This window comes from Pan paniscus, chromosome X, assembly GCF_029289425.2.
Source record: "Pan paniscus chromosome X, NHGRI_mPanPan1-v2.0_pri, whole genome shotgun sequence".
Lineage (NCBI taxonomy): Eukaryota > Metazoa > Chordata > Mammalia > Primates > Hominidae > Pan > Pan paniscus.
Genome location: NC_073272.2, coordinates 55,994,957 through 56,015,395, shown reverse-complemented (window position 1 = coordinate 56,015,395; position 20,439 = coordinate 55,994,957). Strand labels below are relative to the sequence as shown.

Sequence of the window (20,439 nt, the reverse complement as noted above, 5' to 3'; positions counted from 1 at the left end):
TCACAATACTCAAGATGGAATCAACTTAAGTTTCCATCAGTGGATGAATGGATAAAGAAAACATGGTATATATACACAATAGAATACTACTCAACCTTAAAAAGAATGAAATCCTGTCATTAGTGGCAACATGGGCAAGCCTACAGCATATTATATCAAGTGACATAAGTCAGGCATAGAACGATAAATACTGCATATTTTCACTCATATGTGAGAGCTAAAAAAAATTTGAGTTCATGGAAGTAGAGAGTAGAATTGTGAGTATTAGAGACTGGGAGGGGGAGGGGAGACTGGGGAGGGTTTGGTTAACAGATACGAAATTACAGCTAGATATGAGGAATGAGTTCTATCATTCTGCAGCACTGTAGAATTAATATGGTTAAACTACAATTTATTGTATATTTTCAAAAAGTCAGAAGAGACTATTTTGAATGTTTACAACACAAATTTATTTTAAGGTGATGAATATGTTAATCACCCTGATTTGATCATTATACATTGTATACATGTATCATAATATCCGTCTGTATCCCATAAATATGTATAATTATTACCTGTCAACTAAAAATAAAAGGAAAAATATGTGTTGAAACATATATGTATATACACATATATTTTGTCATGTTATAAAAACTTTTTCTGCTTTGTCATTGTCCGAAAATTTTGATACAGTGGTTTAAAATTTTGTAATATAATCAAATCTATCCATATTCTTAACTATGACTTTTGGCTTTGATGTCATGCCATAATTTAAATAGTTCTATACCATTAGATATTTTGGTTATTTCCAATTTTCCCCTATTATAAATAAGGCTATAATAAATACTACTGTGCCCAAAAAAAGAATATTACAGACCAATATCCCTTACAAATATATATGCAAAAGTACTCAGTAAAATATTAGCAAACTGAATCCAACATCATATTAAAAGGACTATACACCATATCCAAGTGGAATTTATCCCAGGAATGCAAGGGAGGTTGAACATAAGAAAATCAAACAATATAATACACTACATTAATAGAACAAAGTCAAAGAAACACATATGATCATCCCAAGTGATACAGAAAAGCTCTTTGACAAAATCCAACACCCTATCATGATAAAAACTCTCAGAAAAGTAGGGATAGAAGAGCGCTTCCTCTACATGATAAATGGCATTAAAAAAAAAAAAAAAAAAAAACCAGAGCTAACATCAGACTGACTCAATGATGAGAGACTGAAAGCTTTCTTCCTAAAATAAGGAACAAGACAAGAATGCCCTCTCTCACCACTGCTGTTCAATGTTGTACTGAAGTTCTAGTCAGAGCAATCTGACAAGAACAAGAAATAAAAGGCATCCAAATTGGAAAGTGTTATGGGCTCAATTTTGTCCCCCCAAAATGCATATATTGAGGTCCCAAACCCCAGTACCTTAGAATATAGCTGAATTCGTAGATAGGGTCATTAAAGAGGTAATTAAGTTAAAATGAGCTCACTAAGATGGGCTCTAATTCAATATGACTGGTTTAAGTATTTACTATAGCCTTACCTATAATAAGGGAAAATTGGAAATAACCAAAATATCTAATGGTAGAGAACTACTTTCATTATGGCATGATATCAAAGCCAAAGCTCTTATGAAAAGAGATTAGAACACAGATATACACAGAAAAGAGACCATGTAAAGACACACGGAGACACATCTACAAGCCAAAGAGAGAAGCCTCAGAAGAAATCATTCCTGCCAGGCGCGGTGGCTCATGCCTGCAATCCCAGCACTTTGGGAGGCCGAGACAGGCGGATCACCTGAGGTCAGGAGTTTGAGACCAGCCTGACTAACATGGTGAAACCCCGTCTCTACTAAAAATACAAAAAAAAAATAGCCAGGTGTAGTGGTGGGTGCCTGTAATCCCAGCTACTTGGGAGGCTGAGGCAGGAGAATCGCTTGAACCCGGGAGACGGAGGTTGCAGTGAGCCGCGATCACGTCATTGCACTCCAACCTGGACAAAACAGTGAGACTCTGTCTTAAAAAAAAAAAAAAAAAAAAAGAAAAGAAAAAAAGAAATCATTCCTGCTAACTCCTTGATCTCAGACTTCAAGCCTCAAGAATTGTGAGAAAATAAATGTCTGTTGTTTAAGCCACCCAGCCTATGGTACTTTGTTATAGCAGCCCTAGCAAACTAATACAGAAAGGAAGATGTAAAACTATCTCTATTCACAGATGACATGATCCTCTATATAGAATATCCTGTCTGGATGCAGTGGCTTATGCCTGCACCCAGCCAGGATAATAATCCCAGCACTTAGGGAGGCCGAGGCGGGTGAATTGCTTGAGCCAAGGAGTTTGAGAACAGCCTGGGCAACACTGCAAAATCCCGTCTCTCCAAAAACTACAAAAATTAGTCAGGCATGGTGGCACATGCCTGTGATCCCGGCTACTCAGAGGGCTAAGGGAGGAAGATCACTTGAGCCCGAGAAGTCGAGGCTGCAGTGAGCTGAGCTCACGCCACTGCAGTCCAGCCAGGGTGACAGAGTGAGACCCTGTCTCAAGGGAAAAAAAAAAAAAAAATCCCAAAGAATCCACAAGAAAGCTACCAGAGTATATAAACAAATTCAGCAAAGTTACAGAGTATAAGATCAACATACAAAAAATTAGTTGTGTTTCTATATACCTGCAATGAACAATCCAAAATGGAAATTAAAAAAATAATTCAATTTACAACACCATCTAAAAGAATAAAATAACCAAGAATAAATTTGGCCAAAAATGTGAAAGGCTTGTACACTGAAAACTACAAAACATTCCTGAAAAAAATGAAAAGACAAGTCCCATGTTAATGGGTAGGAAGATTTAATATTGTTAATACATCAATACTATCCAAAAGGATGTACAGATATAAAACAATCCCTATCAAAATTTCAACACCTGGCCAGGCACAGTGGCGCGCGCCTGTAGTCCTAGCACTTTGGGAGGCCGAGGCAGGCGGATCACAAGGTCAGGAATTCAAGACCAGCCTGACCAACATGGTGAAACCCCATCTCTACTAAAAATACAAAAATTAGCCGGGTGTAGTGGCACATGCCTATAATCCCCAGCTACTCAGGAGACTGAGGCAGGAGAATCACTTAAACCTGGAAACAAGAGGTTGCAGTGAGCTGAGATCATGCCACTGCACTCTAGCCTGGGCGACAGAGTGAGACTCCGTCTCAAAGGAAAAAAAACATTTCAACATCCTTTTTTTGCAGAAATGGAAAAGCCAATCTTCAAATTCATATGGAATTGCAAGGAGCCCTTAATAGTCAAAATGATCTTAAAAAAGAACAACAACACTGGAGGACTCATACTTCCTGATTTCAAAACTTACTACTAAAGTGATCCAAACAGTGTGGTACTAGTATAAAGATAGACATATAGACCATTGGAATAGAATTGAGAGTTCAAAAACAAACCCATACACCTATGACCAATTGATTGTTGACAAAGGTGACAAGTCCATTAAATAGGGTAAGAACAGTCTCTTCAACAAATGGTGCTGGGACAACTGAATTTCCACATGCAAAAGAATGAAGTCAGACCCCCTACCTCACATCATATACAAAAATTAACTCAAAATTGATCAGTGACCTAAATGTAAGAGTTAAAACCATAAAACCCTTAGGAAAATATATATGGGTAAATCTTCCTAACACTGGACTTGGCAATGGTTTCTAGAATATACCAAAACATATAAAACAGCAACAAAAGAAAAAAATAGATTAGATTTCATCAGTTTACAAATTTCATGCATGAAAGGGCATTATCAAGAAAGTGAAAAGACAACCTCACAGAATGGAAGAAAATATTTATAAATTATATATCTGATAAGTGTTTAATATTCATAATATTTAAAAACTCATGCAACTCGGCCGGGTGCAGTGGCTTATGCCTGTACTCCCAGCACCCTGGGAGGCCGAGGTGGGCGGATCACCTGAGGTCAGGAGTTCAAGAACAGCCTGGCCAACATAGTGAAACCCCATCTCTACTAAAAATACAAAAATTAGCCGGGCGTGGTGGTACGTGCCTGTAGTCCCAGCTACTTAGGAGGCTGAGGCAGGAGAATCGCTTGAACCCAGGAAGCAGAGGTTGCAGCATGCCAAGATCATGCCAGTGCCCTCCAGCCTGGGCGACGGAGCAAGACTCCGTCTCCAAAAAAAAAAAAATCCCTGCAACTCAACAAAAAGACAACCCAATTTTAAAAGGAGAAAAGGACTTAGATATTTCTCAACAAAAAGACATACAAATAAACAATAAGCAAGTGAAAAAATGCTCAACATTATTAGTCATTAGAGAAATGCAAATCCAAACCAAATCACTACGTATCTATTAAAATTGGTATAATTTTTTTAAGAGACAGGGTGCCACTCTGTCAAATATAAGCACTCTAAAAGTAAAGTGGAATAAAAATCTCCTTGTGTGCTTTGTATGTTGAAATTAGGCAATTAAAGTATAAATGTATGTGTGCCACAAGAGAAACTGCTGAAAAAGGAACCAGATAAGAATACAATAATTTTTTACATGGTTCCTGTCATTTTACACCAAGGAAGATAACTGGTGTGCATGTGATGAAAACTGAGATGTGGATGGAAATCCAAAGATGACTTTCCTACAATTATTTATTTATTTTTATTGAGAGAGGGCCTCTCTCTGTTGCCCAGGCTGGAGTGCAGTGGGGTGAGCACAACTCACTGCAGCCTCAACCTCCTGGGTTCAAGCGATTCTCCCTCCTCAGCCTTCCAAGTAGCTGGGACTATGGGTGCAGGCCATCATGCCCGGCTCATTTTTGTAATTTTTGTACAGATGGGATTTTGCCATGTTGCTCAGGCTGTGTGTTCCAATTACTAGTGATGTGTAACAAAATACCCCAAAACTTAGTGGCTTAAAACAATCATTTTATTTTTCTCACAATTTTTGAGTCAGGAATTTGGGAAGGGCTCAGCTGGAAAATGTTCTCTTTGGGTCTTTCTTGCAGTTGTAGTTAGATGTCAGCTTGGGCTGCAGTCATCTGAAAACTTTACTGGATGTCCAAGAAGGCTCACTCAGATGGCTTATAGTCGATACTGCTTGTCAGCTAAGAGCTCAACTGAGCTGTTGACCAGAGTTTCTACATTTGGTCTCTACAGCATGACTGTCTCAGTTGGACTTCTTACATGGCAGCTCAGGGCTACAAGTATAAGTGTTCCAATTAATCAGGCAAAAGCTGCATCATTTTATATGACTTAGCCTAAAAGGTCACACAGCCATCATTTCTGCTATATGCTAATGACTGATAAATTCACAAGCCCACTCATATTCAAAGAGAGGAGAACTTGACTTCACCTCTTAATGGGGAAATGGTAAGGTCTCATTGTATTAAAGTATGTGGGATGAGTGAGATTGCTGCAGCCATTTATGAAAAAGATAACCTGTCATTGTGTAGCGATCTGTTTCCTGCCAGGACTCTGACTAATAAAGTTTTTCTCCCAGAAAAGTTTTTCTTGATCTTTAAAAGAAACATAGAAAAAGGAAGGTCCACTTTATGCTTTGGACACAGTTTTCTTCATGTGTTGTCTGGAGCTGTGACAGCCATTGTGAAACCATGAGGAAGCTCACCTACAAAAAAGGCAGACAGGCTTTTAACCAAAAGACAGGCAATAACAAATGCTGGAGAAGATATGGAGAAAAGGGAACCTCACACGCTATTGGTGGGAATGTAAATTAGTACAACCACTATGGAGAACAGTTTGGAAGTTCCTTTAAAAACTAAAAATAGAGCTACCATATGATCCAGCAATCCCGCTGCTGGGCATGTGCTTAAAAGAAAGGAAATCATTATAAGGAAGAGATATCTGCACTCCCATGTCTGTTGCAGCACTGTTCATAATAGCTAAGATTTGGAAGCAGCTTAAGTGTCCATCAACAGATGAATGGATAAAGAAAAATGTGGTACATATACACAATGGAGTACTATTTGGCCATAAAAAAGAATGAGAACCAGTCCATTTGCAACAACATGGAACTGGAGGCCATTATGTTAAGTGAAATAAGTCAGGCACAGAAAGACAAACATTGCATGTTCTCACTTATTTGTGGGAGCTAAAAATTAAAACAACTGAACCCACGGGGATAGAGAGTATAAGGATGGTTACCAGAAGCTGGGAAGGGTAATGGGGGTGGGGGGGTGGTGAGAGAGAAGTTGGGGTGGTTAACGGGTACAAAATAAAAATAGAAAGAATGAATAAGATCTAGAATTTGATAGCACACCAGGGTGACTATGGTCTATAATAATTTAATTGCACATTTTAAAATAACTGAAAGAGTATAATTGTATTGTTTGTAACACAAAGGATAAATGCTTGAATGGATGGATACCCCATTTTCCATGATGTGATTATTACACATTGCATGCCTGTATCAGCAAATTTCATGTACCCCATTATTATATACACCTACTATGTACCCACAAAAAATAAAAACAAATAAATAAATAAAACAGGCAGACATATTTCAAATAGCCAAGTGGAAAGGTGGAAAAAACCTGGGGCCTTAATGTTTCTGCTAGCGAACAGCACCCCAAAAAATCTAACTTCTTTGTACCAGTGCCTGGTTCACTATAATCTGCATCATCCTCTAGCAATGCTAACGGTTGCCTCAGTCTTTCTGTGGACTTCCCAGATTGTAATTGGCACCAGGTAACATCCATATCTCTAGATCTGTTTCCCACCTAACTCCATCCCCATATCATATCTCTACCTCAGGAAACAAAACATCCTCAGTCGAGGGTATAGAAGTATGTAGAACAGGCTGGGCACAGTGGCTCACACCCGTAATCCCAGCATTTTGGAAGGCCGAGGCAAGAGGATTGCTTGAGCCCAGGAGTTCAAGACCAGCCTGAGTAATACAGTGAGACCTTGTCTTTAAAAATTAAAAAAAAAAAATTGCGCAAAACAGAATGTATAAGCCCCCATCCTCCCTACTCCTGTAACTCCTACTCCCGCAGTTAATGTTTGTACCTATATTTCCAAACGTTTTTATATATATACAAAAAATAATTATTTACAGAAATGAGATTAATACACTATTGTGAAACTTTCTTTTTGCTTAATAAATTGTCATCATCTTTCCATGTCGTGTTAAACAGATACTTTATTATTTTTAAAAGCAGCTTAGTAATCTTTTATGTATACATTGTATATACCATTACTTATTTAATAATTTCATTGTTGATATTTAGATTATTTCCAATTCCTTATTGTGAACAATAATGTAATAAATGTCTTTGTATATATATATACTTGTGTATTTCTGTAGAATAAAATCTAAAAGTGCATCAAAGGGTATACATGCTTAATATTCTGATACATGCTGCCAAATTGCCTCCAAAAGGTTCTGCCAGTTTACACTCCCACCATCTGTGTATGAGTGTCCATTTCCCCTCACTAACCCTAGGTTTTAGCAAATCTGGCAAGTGAAAACTGGTATCATGGTGCTTTAATTTTTATTATAAGTGAGATTGAGCCCCTTCTTAGATATTTATTGCCCATTTGTGGGTTTTTTTTAAAAACAGGGTCTCACTCTGCCACCCAGGCTGGAGTGCAATGGCACAATCATAGCTCACTATGGACTTGAACTCCTGGACTCAAGAGATCCTCCTGACTCAGCCTCCCAAGTAGCTGGGATGATAGGTGTATGTCACCATGTTTGGCAATTTTTTTAAATTTTTTTGTAGAGATGGTGTCTCACTATGTTGCCCAGCCTGGTCTCCAACTCCTGGGCTCCAACTCCTCCTGCCTCAGCCTCTCAAAGCACTGGGATTACAGGTATGAGCCACCATGCCCAGCCCAGTCCATTTGTGTTTCTTCTGGGAATTGTCTATTTGTGTTCTTTATCCATTTTTCTATTGTGATCTAGTGCTTATTTTTGAGCATGGAAGTCATGTGATCAGAACTAGACTCCAAGAAGATCAATCTTACTGTAGGGAAAATGACTAGAGGCAAGATTACCACATCACCTAGAACATGGATCTGTTGAAAAGAGAGAATTCGTAAGACTTCGAAGGAAAGGGCTGACTCTAGGCTGATGCTCAAGTTTCTGTTTGGATAACTGAGCAGACAGAGGGGCTATTTGCTGACTTGGGAAAGCCAGGAGGAGGAGCAAGTTTAGAAGGACTAGGGGGATGAAGATGATAAGCAGAGTTTAATATATGTTGAGTTTCAGATACTTGCAAGACTGCCGGGGCAGATAATCAGGAGGCCTTCAAATATAAATGTCTAGAGCTCAAGAGGGAGGAATGAGCAAAAGAGAAAGATCTAGGAGCCATCAGCATACAGATGATAACTGAAGCCAGCTCCTATATGTGGCCTCTCCAGCATGGGAAAGCCAGGGGAATAAATGAGATTTTTTTTAACTGAGAGCTAAATTTTTTTAAAGTACTCAAATTTAGAGAATAGGAAGGAAAAGAATATATAAAAGAGACTGAGAAAGGCCCATGAAGAAGACTGAAAGAGACCCATTGGAATAGTGGGAGAATCAGTGTCTTAGTCTGTTTGGGCTGCTACAACAAAATACCATAAACTGGATAGCTTATAAATAACAGAAACGTATTTCTTACAGGTCCGAAGGTGTAGAAGTCCAAGATCCAACTGCTGGCAATTTCAGTGTCTGGTGAGGGCTCATTCCCCATAGATGGTGATTTCTAGCTGTGTTCTCACACAGTGGAAGCGGCAAACAAGATCCTTCAGGCCTCTTTCATAAAGGTACTAATCCCATTTATGAGGTCTCCTCATTATTTAATCACCTCCCAAAGGCTATACCTCTTAATTCCATCACCTTGGAGGTTAGGTTTCAACATACGAATTTGCGGGAAGGGAGTACACATTCAGACCCCAGCAACCAGAGAAGTTTCTGAAAGCCAGAGTAAGTTTCTAGCGGGGGGAAAATTGTCAACAGAGATAAATGTGGTGACAAATTAAGGAGAGAGAAAACACAGCTAAAAGCCACCGAATTTAACAAGTAAGAGATAGTTGGTTGATGGTGGTAGATGCAATTATAGTAGAGGGCAGAGGGAAAAGCCAAATCACAGTGGGTTGATGAGTGGGTAAAAGGTGAGGAAACGTAAGTGTGAACAACTCATTCAAGAAATTGTTTTGTGTGAAGGAGAAGGGTTACGGGGAAGTAGCCAAAGGGATGTGGGTTTCCTTTTTCCAATGGAAAAATATTGAACATCCTCCAATGCTAATAGAAGGTAAGTTGAAACTTCTGAAAAGAAAGGGATAATTGGTGAAGTAGCTAAAGAAACAGAAGAGGATGGGATCCAGGCACAAGCGCAGAAGTTTTCTCTTTCCCCAGATTCTTGGCACATGGACTTGAAATCTAAAGAACAGCCTCCTTCTTGGTTAAGAATGACCTTTTCCTTTTCCCACACAAATAACAAGCCAGTTTAAGTAGTGGACCAGTTAGCCAGTTGCTTCCCACTACACAAAAGGAAACAATATCATGGGATTAAATCTATGCTAATTAACTCAGATTTCTATAAGAAACTTCTCAACTAACTGGTGAAGCAAAAATTGGTCCCATCCTCTCTACCAAAGTTAACTGACATGGAAATAAACACAATAGTAACAAACCCCTTACAAGCTCATACTATTTATGGAATATTTTTGCAATTGTGCACATTCATACCCCCCAGGCCCTGAGGCTAACACTATCCAGTTGACTTGGGGAGGAGCCAGGGTCAGCAGTAGCCTTACTCTCAAAGCCTAAAACTGAATAATGCACAGTGTAAGGCTGTCTACAACAAGTCATCTAGTTTATTATCAAAATAAAAATATTTTAATGTGCCTGTTAAGGAGTTGCTAGGTTCAGGGGGGGGAAAAACTAAAACGGGAACAAAAACTACTTAAAAGTAGAAATAATTTTGCCAAAAGACTTTTCAAATATATTTAAACAAGACTTCCTGTCTCTATCCATGGGCAGTTAGTTACTTTTCCCCTTAGTGAGTGTGAGTGACTAACGCACTCCAATTACAAGAAATGGAAAAACCATGAAATGAAAGGCAATTCCAAATAAGTTAAAATATTATGCTAAGTTTGGTGCATATAATATGTTCCTTATTTTGAACATCCAGAAAGGTATGCAATTTTTATTTTAAAAAAAATTGGTTTTTCCTTTCTCCTGCCAAATAAATGCTGAACAAATATTTAAAGAATATCAGTTTGAAGAAGAACCCTTTCTGTAGCCTGCTTGTGGCGCCCATATGGCGGGCACTGCCCTTGCCAGGCCTTCTCACTGTGCCCAGAGAACACTGAACCTCTTATTCACCACCTCTTGCCTATCCAGCCATATCATTCAATGAGTTCCTCCAGCTCTGTGCTAGATACCACAAGAGAGACAAACTGAAACCATGATAATATTAAAATCACAGGAGAGTTGATTAGTTTCAAAGTGATGACATCCGTGAAACAGCTAACAGACTGCCTGGCACATAACAAATGCTTATTGGAAATATTTTACTTTTTCAGTTATATTTCCCAGGTTTCAGAAAAGCTGTTGACACAGGCTTCTCCTGGGATTCAGAAGTACTGGCTTCTGGGAGTGGTGGTGGGCGCCTGTAATCCCAGCTACTCGGGAGGCTGAGGCAGGAGAATCGCTTGAACCCGGGAGGCAGAGATTGCAGTGAGCTGAGATCACGCCACAGCACTCCAGCCTGGGCAACAGAGTGAGACTCTGTCTTAGGGAAAAAAAAAAAAAAGCAAGTACTGGCTTCTGGGAAAATTCCCTTCATCTGTTTTCGAAGGTACAGAAAATGCACAGACTAGATGAAAAGCAGAGGTGGAAATACTTAGTAGAGATAAAGGGGAAGACTTCGTCTCCAGTTAACTCCATTAACATCTCCAGCCTTTTATTGGGTTTTTAAAAATTTTTTTATTGTAAAGTATACATATAAGGTGCTGTGAAAAACAGTTTGACAGTTACTCTAAAAGTTAAACATGGAGTTGCCATATGACCCAGCAATTCCACTCCTAGGTATTTACCCAAAAGAAATGAAAACTAGTATGCAAATACATGTACCTGTATGTTCATAGCAACACTATTCACAATAGCTAAAAGGTGGAAAGAGCCCAAATGTCCATCAACATATGAATGGAGAAACAAATTGTGGTATTTACTTACGATGAAATATTATTCAGCCATGAAAAGGAATGAAAAACTGATACATGCTACAACATGGATGAGCCACAAAATCATTATGCTAAGTGAAAGAAGCTAAACACAAATGGTCACATATTTAATGATTCTATTTAATATGAGGTATTCAGAACAGATAAATGCATAGAAAAAGAATGTAGATTGGTAGTTTCCAGATGCTGTGGAAGTGAGAAATGGGAATTGATTTCTTGATGGTAATAGGGTTTTCTTTTGGGGTGATGAGAATGTTGTGAAACTAGATAGATGGAGTAGTTGCACAGTAATGCCACTGAAGAGGACACTTTAAACTAGTTTCAGGTGTTTGGCAATCATGGCGGACGGAGGGCAAGATTAGATTGCAGCTCTGGACAGAGCAGTTGGTGGAAGCTCACGTTGTAAATTTCAGCTCCAGATCAACTGCAAGAATCCCAAGCAATCCCAAGAGGACCCAAAGACCCTCTGAAGGAAGCAGACTGCACCTGCAGGACCCAGGAGATGCCCCAAATACTGTGAGCGCCCGAACAGCGGAAATGAGAAAGGGAGACCCTCCTCTCCTGAACACACACTCCCATTGGAGAAGCTGAAGTTCTGTTTGCAGGACAAGTTTCTGACTTTACCTGGAGTTGAGTCGATTTAGAGAGCCGAGCGAAATATAGGGGTAGAGGAAGCAGCAGAAAGGCCCGGGGAGCTGGCTGCGTCCCCTCACAGGCTATTCCTGCCTGGCACCACAGGGATCCAGCGGGATGGTGACCAGAGGAGCAGGGGGTAAAGCTCCACAGGGAGAAGGAAATCTCTAGATGAACTTTGTAACAATTTGAACAGGCAAGAAGCCTCCTGATCAGAACTCAGGGGAGGGCGCAAATCCAGTGTGCAGACTCCACAAGCAGAGGAAGAACCAAGCCCTTTTCTATCACAGCTGGAAGGTGAGTAGCCGGGGGCAAGTTTTCAAGCCTGTCATGTCCTCCGCCTGGAAACAGACTTGGGGCTGTTGTGGGGGCACAGTGGGTATGAGACAGTCCCTTCGTTTGCTGGGAGCTGGGTGAGATCTGCGACTGCTGGCCTTCCCTCACTTCCCTGACAACCTGCATGACTCAGTTGAGGCAGCCATAATTCTCCTAGGTAATCAACTCCAGTGACCTGGGAATCTCACCCCCACCCTCCACAGACCCACAGCAAGACCCACCCAAGGAGAGTCTGAGCTCAGACACACCTAGCCCCACTCCCACCTGATGGTCTTTCCCTATCCACCCTGGTAGTGGAAGACAAAGGTTATATAATCTTGGGAGTTTTAGGGCCCCGCCCACTGCCGGTCCCTTTCTATATTACTATAGCAGATGCTTTCTGGAAACCACCACCTCCTGACAGGAGGTCAACCAGCACAAAAAAAGAGCATTAAACCAACAAAGCTAAGAATCCTCACAGAATCTATTGCACACCCCCCACCCTGCCCCTGCCACCTCCACAGGAACAGGCGCTGGTATACACAGCTGAGAGACCCACAGATGGTTCATGTTCACATGATATGACTCTGCGGACAACCCCCAGTACCAGCCAGGAGCCAGGTAGACTCGCTGGGTAGCCAGACCCAGAAGACAGACAACAATCACTGCATTTCGACTCATAGGAAGCCACATCCATAGGAAAAGGGGGAGACTACTACATCAAGGGAACATCCCTTCAGCCTTAGACCTTCCCTCTAACAGAGCCTACCCAAATGAGAAGGAACCAGAAAACCAACCCTGGTAATATGACACAACAAGGTGCTTCAACACCCCCCAAAAAATCACACTAGTTCACCAGCAATGGATCCAAACCAAGAAGAAGTCCCTGATTTATCTGAAAAAGAGTTCAGGAGGTTAGTTATTAAGCTAATCAAGGAGGGACCAGAGAAAGACGAAACCCAATGCAAGGAAATCCAAAAACATGATACAAGAATTGAAGAGAGAAATATTCAAAGAAATAGATAGCTTAAACACAAAACAGTCAAAAATTCAGGAAACTGTGGACACAATTTTAGAAATGCAAAATGCTCTGCGAAAGTCTCAGCAATAGAACCGGACAAGTAGAGGAGAGAAATTCAGAGCTCAAAGACAAGGTCTTCGAATTAACCTAATCCAACAAAGACAAAGAAAAAAGAGTAAGGAAATATGAACAAAGTCTCCAAGGAGTCTGGGATTACGTTAAACAACCAAACATAAGAATAATCAGTGTTCCTAAGAAAGAAGAGAACCGTAAAAGCTTGGAAAACATATTCAGTAGAATAATCAAGAAAAACTTCCCCGGCCTTGCTAGAGACCCAGACATCCAAATACAAGAAGCACAAAGAATACCTGGAAAATTCATTGCAAAAAGATCTTCGCCTAGCCACATTATCATAAGGTTATCTGAAGTTAAGACGAAAGAAAGAATTTTAAGAGCTGCGAGACAAAAGCACCAGGTAACCTATAATGGAAAACTTAGCAGATTAACAGCAGATTTCTCAGCAGAAACCCTACAAGCTGGAAGGGATTGGGGCCCTATCTTCAGCCTCCTCAAACAAAACAATTATCAGCCAAGAATTTTGTATCCAGCAAAACTAAGCATCATATATGAAGGAAAGATACAGTCATTTTCAGATAAACAAATGCTGAGAGAATTCACCATTACCAAGCCACCACTACAGGAATTGCTAAAAGGAACTCTAAATCTTGAAACAAATCCTGGAAACACATCAAAACAGAACCTCTTTAAAGCATAAATCACACAGGACCTATAAAAGAAAAATACATGTTAAAAAGCAAAAACAAAAAACAAAAAAACTCAAAGTACACGGGCAACAAAAAGCATGATGAAAGTAACAGTACCTCACATTTCAATACTAACATTGAATGTAAATGGCCTAAATGCTCCACTTAAAAGATGCAGAATGGATAAGAACTCACCAACCATCTGCTGCCTTCAGGAGACTCATCTAACACATAAGGACTAACATAAAGTAAAGGGGTGGGAAAAGGCATTTCATGCAAATGGACACCAAAAGCAAGCAGGGGTAGCTATTCTTATAACAGACAAAACAAATTTTAAAGCAACAGCAGCTAGAAGAGACAAAGAGGGACATTATATAATGGTAAAAGGCCTTGTCCAACAGGAAAATGTCACAATCCTAAACATATGTGCACCTAACACTGGAGACCCCAAATTTATAAAACAATTACTAATAGACCTAAGAAATGAGATAGACAGCAACAAATAATAGTGGGGGACTTCAGTATTCCACTGACAGCACTAGACAGGTCATCAAGACAGAAAGTGAACAAAGAAACAATGGATTTAAACTACACCTTGGAACAAATTGACTTAACAGATATATACAGAACATTTCGTCCAACAACCACAGAATACACATTCTATTCAACAGCACATGGAACTTTCTCCAAGGTAGACCATATGATAGGCCATAAAATTAGCCTCAGTAAATTTAAGAAAATTGAAATTCTGTCAAGCACTCCCTCAGACCACACACAGTGGAATAAGACTGGAAATCAACTCCAAAAGGAAACTTCAGAATTATATCAAGCACTCTCTCAGACCACAGTGGAATGAAACTGGAAATCAACTCCAAAAGGAACTTTTAGAACCATGCAAATAAATGAAAATTAAATAATCTGCTCCTGAATGAGCATTGGGTCAAAAATGAAATCAAGAAGGAAATTTAAAAATTCTTTGAACTGAGAGAATAATGACACAACCTATCAAAACCTTGGGGATACAGCAAAGGCAATGCTAAGAGGAAAGTTTACAGTCCTAAGTGCCTACATCAAAAAGACTGAAAGAGCACAAACTGACATTCTAAGTTCACACCTCAAGGAACTAGAGAAACAAGAATAAGCCAAACCCAAACCCAACAGAAGAAAGGAAATTACCAAGATCAGAGCAGAACTAAATGAAATTGAAACAAACAAAAAATACAAAAGATAAATCAAACAAAAATCTGGTTCCTTGAAAAGGTAAATAAAATGGATAGACCATTAGCAAGATTAACCAAGAAAAGAAGAGAGAAAACCCAAATAACCTCACTAAGAAATGAAACAGGAGATATTACAACTGACACCACTGAAATACAAAAGATCATTCAAGGGTACTATGAACACACCTTTATGCAAATAAAGTAGAAAACCTAGAAGAGGTGGATAAATTCCTGGAAAAATACAACCCTCCTAGCTTAAATCAGGAAGAATTAGATACCCTGAACAGACCAATAACAAGCAGCGAGGCTGAAATGGTAATTTAAAAATTATCAACAAAAAAAAGTCCAAGACCAGACAGATTCACAGCAGAATTCTACCAAACATTCAAAGAAGTGGTACCAATCCTTTTGACACTATTCCACAAGACAGAGAAAAAAGGAACTCTCCCTAATTCATTTTATGAAGCCAGCATCACCCCAATACCAAAACCAGGAAAGGATATAACCAAAAAAGAAAACTACAGACCAATATCCTTGATGAACATAGATGCTAAAATCCTTAACAAACTACTAGCTAACAGAATCCAACAACATATCAAAAAGATAATCCAGCATGATCAAGTGGGTTTCATACCAGGGATGGAGGTGTGATTTAACATACACAAGTCAATAAATGTGATACACCACACGAACAGAATTAAAAGAAAAATCACATGATCACCTCAATAGATGCAGAAAAAGCATTCAACAAAATCCAGCATCACTTTGATTAAAACTCTCAGCAAAATCGGCATACAAGGGACATACCTTAGTGTAATAAAAGCCATCTATGACAAACCCACAGCCAACATAATACTGAATGGGGAAAAGTTGAAAGCATTCCCTCTGAGAACTGGAAAAAGACAAGGATACCCACTCTCACCACTCCTCTTCAATATAGTGCTAGAAGTCCTAGCCAGAGCAATCAGACAAGAAAAAGAAATAAAAGGCATCCAAATTGCTAAAGAGGAAGTCAAACTGTCACTGTTTGCTGACGATATGATCGTTTACCTTGAAAACCCTAAGGACTCCTCCAGAAAGCTCCTAGAACTGATAAAAAAAAAACTCAGCCAAGTTTCTGGATACAAATTAATGTACACAAATCAATAGCTCTGCTATATACCAACAGCGACCAAGCAGAGAATCAAATCAAGAACTTAACCCCTTTTACGATAGCTGCAAAAATAAAATAAAATACTTAGGAATATACCTAACCAAGGATGTGAAAGACCTCTACGAGGAAAACTACAAAACACTGCTGAAAGAAATCACAGATGACACAAACAAATGGAAACACATCCCATGCTCATGGATGGGTAGAATAAATATTGTGAAAATGACCATACTGCCAAAAGCAATCTACAAATTCAACACAATCCCATCAAAATACCACCATCATTCCACACAGAATTAGAAAAAACAATGCTAAAATTGATATGGAAACAAAAAAGAGCCCACATAGCCAAAGCAAGACTAAGCAAAAAGAACAATTGTGGAGGCATCACACGACCTGATTTTAAACTATACTATAAGGCCATAGTCACCAAAACAATGTGGTACTGGTATAAAAATAGGCACATAGATCAATGGAACAGAATAGAGAACCCAGAAATAAACCCAAATACTTACAGCCAACTGATCTTCAACAAAGCAAACAAAAACATAAAGCAGGGAAAGGACAGCCTATTCAACAAATCGTGCTGGAATAATTGGCTAGCCACATGTAGGAGAATGAAACTGGATCCTCATCTCTCACCTTATACAAAAATCAACTCGAGATAAATTAAGGACTTAAACCTAAGACCTGAAACTATAAAAATTCTAGAAGATAACATCGGAAAAACCCTTCTAGACATTGGCTTAGGCAAGGGTTTCATGGACAAGAATCCAAAAGCAAATGCAATACAAACAGAGATGAATAGCTGGGACCTAATTAAACTAAAGAGCTTTGCAAGGCAAAAGGAACAGTCAGCAGAGTAAACAGACAACCCACAGAGTGGGAGAAAATTTATACAATGTATACATCTGACAAAGGACTAATATCCAGAATCTACAAAACTCAAATCAGTAAGAAAAAAACAAATAATCCATCAAAACATGGGATAAGGACATGAATAGACAATTCTCAAAAGAAGATATACAAACGGCCAACAAACACATGAAAAAAATGCTCAACATCACTAATGATCAGGGAAATGCAAATCAAAACCACAATGAGATACTGCCTTACTCCTGCAAGAATGGCCATAATCAAAATATCAAAAAACAGTAGATATTGGTGTGGATGCAGCGAACAGGGAACACTTCTACACTGCTGATGGGAATGTAAACTAGTACAGCCACTATGGAAAACAGTGTGGAGATTCCTTAAAGAACTAAAAGTAGAACTACCATTTGATCCAGCAATCCCACTACTGGGTATCTACCCAAAGGAAAAGAAGTCATTATTCAAAAAAGATACTTGCACACGCGTTTACAGCAGCAAAATCCACAACTGCAAAATCGTGGAACCAACCCCAAATGCCCATCAATAAACGAGTGGATAAAGAAACTGTGGTATATGTATATATGATGGAATACTATGCAGCCATAAAAAGGAATGAATTAACAGTATTTGCAGTGACCTGGATGAGACTGGAGACTATTATTCTAAGTGAGGTAACTCAAGAATGGAAAACCAAGTATCGTATGTTCTCACTGATATGTGGGAGCTAAGCTGTGAGGATGCAAAGGCATAAGAATGATACAATGGACTTTGGGGACTCAGGGGAAAGAGTAGGAGGGGGGCAAGGGATAAAAGACTACAAATATGTTGCAGAGTATACTACTTGGATGAAGGGTGCACCAGAATCTCACAAATCACCACTAAAGAACTTACTCATGTAACCAAATACCACCTGTACCCCAATAACTTATGGAAAAATAAAAAATAATAAATAAAATTGTTAGTTTTATGGTTATGTGAATTTCACCTCAATAAAAAATTTTAATTTAAAAACTTAAAGTGTCATATGTAAAAGCAATTTAAAAATAATGACATGTATCTCCATGTGGAAAGTGTCAGGCAAAAAAAAGAAAAAGTAAAGACATGACTACCCAGGTACATATTACCTTAAAAGCCCTTCCCAATACACACAGCACTCCCTCTATACAAAAACAACCACTACCCTAAATTTTGTAGCTTCTTGTTTCTATTTAATTTGTTAGCTATGTTTGTATCCTTATATATCTTGTTTTGCCTGCTTTTGAATTTTATATCAAAGATTATTTTGTGTTTTCTTTTATGACTTGCTTTTTCAGTTAACATGTTTCTGAGCTTCATCCACGTTGGCCCATGTAACAGTAAATTATTCATTTCACTGCTGTATGTGCTTCATTGTCTAAATAAACCACAATTTTATTTATTCATTCTACTTCTGATGTACTTTTATATTGCTTCTAATTTTCTGCTATTACAAACAATGTTACAATAGGCATTTTTATACATGACTCCTCATGTAAATATGTGAGATTCTCTAGAGCTGTGCTATCCAATAAGGTAGCCACCAGCTACATGTGACTTGCATTTATTTATTTATTTATTGGAGCAGACTCATAGATCCCTATTTTATTCAATGGTTATAATCTGTTAACATTTTTATTTATTATGATGATCAAATTGCCTCAGATCTGGCCAGTGCAAACTCCTTCAAGGTGACTCCTATGTCCTTGTGACATGCACCTACCATCTGGAGGACATTTCCTTACTTTCTGCCACCACAAGATGTTCCAGCCTTATAACTTCCCTGATCCAGCCCTGGAATCAGCTATTATTCCAAGGCATTCTGAGTCCTTTTTAGTCAGAAATAATACTTAAAATCCAAGATCTGGGTCCTAGGTGTGCCCCATTGCTACAATAGGGAAATTTTTTCTTTCAATTCAGCAACAAAGTCAAAATGAGCAATTTTTCTTTCTGCCCTTCTGCTTGACAGAGTTTATTTCTCCTTTACCTTTACACTAAGGTGCAGTCTTTAGAAATTTCATTTTTTTTCTGCTCAGGGGTTCTCCTACTACATTTCCAACTTTGGGTAGGTTCCAAGCACAAATAACAGCTGTATGAATTTGCAAATATACAAAAAGAAAGAAAGAGAGAGAGAGAGAGAGACAAAGAAAGAAAGAAAGAAAGAAAGAAAGAAAGAAAGAAAGAAGAAAGAAAGAAAGGAAAGAAAAGAAAGAAAAATCTTCATCACTCAGAACAAGATATATAGAACAGTCAGGCATGGTGACTTACACCTATAATCCCAGCACTTTGGGAGGCAGAGGTCAGAGGATCACTTAAGGCCAGGAGTTCAAGACCAGCCTAGGCAACATAGCAAAACCCCATCTCTACAAAAAATATAAAAATTAGCCAGGCGTGGTGGCATGCACCTGTAGTCCCAGCTACTTGGGAGGCTAAAGTGGAAGGATCACTTGAGCCCAGGAGGCAGAGACTACAGTGAGCCAAGAGTGCACCACTACATTCCATACTGGGAGACAGACTGAGACCCCGCCTCAAAAAAAAAAAAATGGCCTGGCATAGTGGCACACACCTATAGTCCCAGCTACTTGGGAGGCTAAGGTGGGAGGGTTGTTACAGCCCAGGGGTTTGAGGTTACAGTGAGCTATGATCGCACCACTGCATTCCAGTCTGCAGGGTGAGACCCGGTCTCTTAAAAAAAAGAGAGAGAGAGAACATTTCTCTCAGAAGTTTCCCTCATGCCCCTTCCCAGTACTACTCCCTAAGTGTAGACACTATCTTGGTTTCTAATACCATAGGTTAGTTTTACCTGTTCTTGAAGTTCATTTAAGTGGAATCAAATAGTATATACTCATCTGTACCTGCCTTCTTTCACCTAGCATGAGGTTTCTGAGGTTCATCCATGTTGTAGCATGTTTCCATCATTTGTCCTCTTTAATTCTCAGTAGAATCTCATTATATGCATATACTCTACCTTGTTTTGAGGATTTATCTGCTTCTTAATCTAATGGTAGTTCAATAGGGCATTTTAAACTATCTAATTTTCTTTATATTCTATTAAAAATTTTAGTTGTTTAAATCAGAAAGGTCATTCAGGTTATCCTGCTGCCCAAAATGGAAGCCCTCCTGAAATTATTTGATTTAGAAAATTTGTTTTCTCAATTTCTGGTAAAGTGCTGTGCAAATGTACTTTCAAGAACCAATTCACCCAGAATGCCAATGATCAGCCCCTCCTATATAGAAATTTTCCACCAAAAATCAGGATGTAAAA

The 20,439-nt window shown here is 39.0% G+C and overlaps 1 protein-coding gene across 2 annotated transcripts in view; it reads right to left on the bottom strand.

The window, feature by feature from the left end:
- Positions 1 to 4,895: 4,895 nt before the first annotated feature.
- The window catches only part of GNL3L (G protein nucleolar 3 like), a 95,840-nt gene continuing 80,296 nt past the window's right edge, over positions 4,896 to 20,439 (bottom strand). For both annotated transcript variants that reach the window (XM_055106924.2, XM_034950603.3), the window contains exon 17: positions 4,896 to 5,613. The gene's annotated coding sequence lies outside the window, so the exon portion shown is untranslated. The remainder of the gene's footprint in view (positions 5,614 to 20,439) is intronic.